Source organism: Pterocles gutturalis, unplaced genomic scaffold, assembly GCF_000699245.1.
Source record: "Pterocles gutturalis isolate BGI_N339 unplaced genomic scaffold, ASM69924v1 scaffold35430, whole genome shotgun sequence".
In the NCBI taxonomy this organism is placed as follows: domain Eukaryota; kingdom Metazoa; phylum Chordata; class Aves; order Pterocliformes; family Pteroclidae; genus Pterocles; species Pterocles gutturalis.
The window spans coordinates 41,164-46,022 of record NW_010147065.1 but is presented as its reverse complement, the minus strand read 5'-3'; positions in this window follow the sequence as shown (position 1 = coordinate 46,022).

The following is a 4,859-nucleotide window of genomic DNA, read 5'->3' as shown; positions in this document are numbered from 1 at the left end:
AGGTATGGAAATGAATAACCGATGCTACTTGTAGAGGCCAACTGTGGCACTGCAGTTAGTTCCATGCTGTCACTACGTATTTAATTCTTGGTGTACTGCAAAATTTCTTATTGAAAACAGAACTCTTTGTAGAAGCTGTTATAGGGAAGTTCCCCAGAGTGTGGGTGCAGGTGGGGCTTTTTTTGGCACTGAGGTAGGTGTTAGTTGTGGTTTATGATTGAAGGAGAAACATACTTAGTTGAGTGTTTCTGCCAAGATGAGCAAAGAAGGAAAATAGTTAATATTGACCTTTTTCGTTTTAACCAAGATCAGTGTGAGCAGCAGAGGCTTGGAAAGCCTCTCAGAAGGGCTATCGAATTTCACAGAAGTAGGGAAGGAGTGAGCGATGCTGGTGATGGCCATGCTCTGCTGAGTCACTTCTTGTGGTCTCTGCTGTGGTGGAATGGAAGCCAGACTTAGGCTTTTATCTTAAGGTTTTTCTTGGAGGGGTGGAAAACTCAGCACGTCATGAATGGGCACAGAAACACTGGGCAAACGTATGTGTTACAGCATTAGTATTTACCATTTCTGTGACATGTCTGGAAAACAAACAATGTCAGACTGACTGCTCCCTGCCTGGTGCTGCCAGAATAGCCATGGTGCAGCTGGGGCTGAGAGCAGTGGTCAGGCAGTACACCCCTAGGACTGGGGACAGTGGGATGGGAGAAGTTCTACAGGGAGGTGGGATGCATCATACCTCTGAGCCTTTGGCAAGGGCTGAGCAAAACTTATTCCTGATCCAAGACTATGTGCAGGGTCTGCCATTTCAGTCTTCCAGTGGAGAGTTTGCTACTGCCTCATGAAGGTGTAAGACAAGGGTGGTGACAGCAGAATATAGAAATAAATATCATCCTGCATTGTTTCATACAAGTTGCCTTTCATTGGGTGCTTTAGTTAACCTAGTGGGACAGCAAGGTAGCGTGGGGGTGGGTGGAATAACCTTGTTTTTTCACAATGGTGTGTATTGTATTTTTTTAATAGCATAAAACCTCAGCTGCTGTCAGGCACACACTTGAAGGATATTTATCTCCACAGAGTGCTTTTTTCTTTTAAGCTTCTGTTCCACTCCATAGTTCTGTCAGTTTGATCTGTACTTCAGCTTTGTTTAATGGGTATAATCTGGTAGGGTTGGGATTTTGTTTTGATTTGGCTTTTTTTCCTTTGAAACATCACATTGGGATCTAAAATGGAGCTGCCTTAAAACCGAATGCTAGGATATGGTATGGTGGGGCTTTTTTGCCAATGTTGTCAGAGTGGCCACCATATAAAATTAATTTGTGTCCTCCGAATATGCCCCAAACTTCAAGTCCCATGCCAATGAAGAGTCCTCCAGGGCTTTGTGGAGATGCTGGCTTAAGACACATCTTTGCTCTCCGTCAAAGCAAGGGTGACAAGTATGATGTTGATTCTTCTAAGGTGGCTTAACAGGACTGAAATCCCTACTTCCATGTAGCCCATTTTACAGAGATCTGTAGAGGCCAATAATGACTAGAAGGTGGTCAGAAGTATTTCAGCTAGGCTTGTAAGAGCTACTTATTCTGTTTTTCAGTGTAAACATCTATCCAGCCCCACGATGCATGCAGTTAAAATCCCACAAGAGGTCCTGTAGGTCCTAAATATGCATTTACTATGGAAGTGAGGTGGGCTGCACTTGTGGAGGGAGACAATTGCTCCTGCCCCAGTGTTGATTTTCATGGCACTAGCACATGCAGTAAGCAGGAGGAGAGGAGTTAATTTTAGCTTGATTAGCAACACAGAAGGGAATCAAGATGACTGCACTGTAAGAGGCAGTGGGATGAGATCAATGAGGGTAGTTTATTTCCATGTATTTAAGTGGGTGTTCTGAGCAATTTAATTTTACTTTTTTTCTTTGTTTTTAGGAGAACCAAGAATGTTAATGCATTTAGTCCTTGAAATCCTTCTGTGGTTGCATTTCTGGATACTTTAATGCTGTTGCATGGTGGCTGTTTTAAATGAACACCAGGTGCTTGTATTCTGTTCCTCAACAGTCCCTTGTTTCTTTGCTCTCTGTTACCTATTTCAGCAGCAAGTGGTGAGTGATTCTCTGTAGTGGACTCAGTTTTTCTCTTGCTCACCTTTGTTTATATTCTGGAGCATGTTCAAAACTGTTTATGATTAAACATTGCTCAAACAGCCAGGTTAAGATTTATTGACATAAAGGAGGCTGGGAGGAGGGAGTGGCTGGCTGGTCATCCATGTGTACTTCCAGCTGATAGTGATATTACTGGGAGTTGTACCTGTGTCTGTGCAACGGCTGCGGTGTGTCAGGCTGCTGATCAAAAGCATGGTGGAAAGAGACTGATACCTGTCAGCAGTCTTTTTCTTTTTTTTTCTTCCCTTTGTGTGGTACAGTAAAAGCTCAAGCAAGGGAGTGTATGTAGGTGGTGCATTCCTTCTTCTTGAGTTTGGGGTCCTGAAAACATCCTGTGGCTCTTGAGCAGGGCACCACTATATTTCTCTGGGTGGGAGAGGCTTGCACAGAACTGAGGAGAGAGATCAGGCTTGGAAACATGCTAACAGGGTTGTGACCTGCAGGAGTTTTAAGCAGGGATCCTTTTGAAAAAGACACATACTCCTTAAGACAAAGGTGTTGTATGGAAGGTGAGGAGGTTCAAAATGGAAGACTGGAAGTACTATTTAGGAAAATAAAAGAAAATACAGAAATATCAGAGTTAGAGGGTAAGTTCATTTAAAAAAAATCTCAAGCTAGAACAGTTTGCTTCCTGCACCCTCTCTTAGCAACATACAAACCAGAAGTGTTAAATAACTATCTTTTGAAGGCATCTGTATGTAGCATGTTTGCTTTTGTTTGTTTATTTTAAAATCACAGGCATTGATAATTTTCAGGCTTTAGAAAAAAACCTAAAATGCAATGCTGACAATATACTAAAAATAACAGATTGATCAGCCTAACATGGAAAGGGATTTTTGCCGTTTTAAGACTTGATGATAAAAGTGAGATATACACATGTACACACACACAAATGTTGCACATAATTTACATTTTCTCTGAAGATCAAATATTTATTGGCTGGTGAAGAAATGGTTAAGATAGGCTCTAGACCTTTACAGGCTAGAATATCTGAGCAGAGCAGCAGTGGTATACAGGCTGTTGTGTGTTGTGTAGAGTCTCTTAATCATTATTTTTATGTATACAACCACACACACAACAAAATAACATAATAGGCTTGCTGTGTGTTACAGATTATATCAGGCATCTGCAGTGCTGATAGTGAAACCTTCTGGTGCTGGCAGCCAACCTAATTTAAATAAAAGCATCATCTGCTCTTTGTGCCAGCCCACTTCTTCAGTGGCAAACTTTCATATCAACTTTTTGATGTCAGGCCACTCATTCTGACACTTAAAACACCTCCTTGTTCCCAAGCTTCAAAATAAACAGCAGCTTTATGGATAATTTTAAAGACTGGCTACTAAATGTTCTCCACAGATAGCTGGTTGTTGACATCCCTGGGAACACAACTGCAAAGATTTTCTCTGCTGTATTTGTACTGAGAGCCATGATAAATGGGAGAGATTTTAATGGACTGGCAGAGTGGTGTTGGGTTGAGATGTGGCTTACCGTATGACACACGAAAGAAGTTCACTGTATCTTAACAGTTTGCTCAGAGACATGAAGTTGTTTATGGTAAGGACTATCCAGGGGAACAGAGCAGCTTCTGTAGTGGTGTGGTAGATGGGGCCAGAGTTCACCCTCGGGAGACTTTAATTAAAAAAAAAAAAGTCAAAGAAAAACCCCAACCAATATTGATTCAAAGATAGGTGTCCCTGATGCTGCAGATTATATTGCTGTAAAATCACATCTGATTTTTGTGGGTGTAGGTTAGAGCTTCTAGGCTGATTATGTTCAGCATGTTGGCAGACTTGAGTGAGATCTTGCGATGCTTCGGGCTGGCTGTACTCCATGTAACCTACCCTACGTGCTGCTGAGCTGCAGCTTGCTTGTTTTTCAAGGAGCAGGAGCACTCCAAGGTGAAGAGGAATTTGTCTTCTGATAGCAAGCCCTGTGCCCAGCACTCCTGGTTTGGAGTGAATGGCATATTTTGAAGCTGACTCCAGTGTTTTGAAATGTGAAACTGAGTGAGATACAATTATAGCACCACCTCTTTGTCTCTCTGTGCCTGGTGGATGGGCACCAAGTTACAACCTTGCTGTTTTCAGCATCCATATTTAACAAGGTGGTCTTTTTGGTGGGCTTTAACAGTCCCTGATGCAAATACCAAAAATCTGCCTTAATGGTATTTTTTATGAAAGTCAGTTAATGATAGTGTTTTGATTATATCAAGGCTTGTTTTCTGAGATCATCTTCTGTACTTATAATCCATCTGGAAATAATTATCAGGATTTTTCTGGATTAATTTTAACATAAATGTTTATAGTTGGGGTTTTCCATGTTCTAAATAAGTTAATTCATACCTAGTCAGGTGTGGATTGACCGGTATTCCACTGAGTTTGTAAAAAAGTAGTGATAATGATGGTATTTCAAGAATATCCTTCAGCTTTTTTTGCAGGCATTAAAGTGACCGAAGAGACACTATTAGCTGGCTTACAGTGGTTTCTGCTGGAAAAGTTTCAGAAAGGTTGTTTTTGAAACTGCACATTCCTGGCCCTTTGCACTCTGATAGCTTTCTGTAGGAGATTGGAGCAGCTTCTGGTAGGATTTTTTGCATTGGACTGAGCACGATTACTATAAGAGCCATCCTGCGAAGCTGGGAATAGTAGAATCTGGAAAAAAAAATCCATAATATGAATTTCCCAGGCAGGGTGGTGACTCCAGAGGA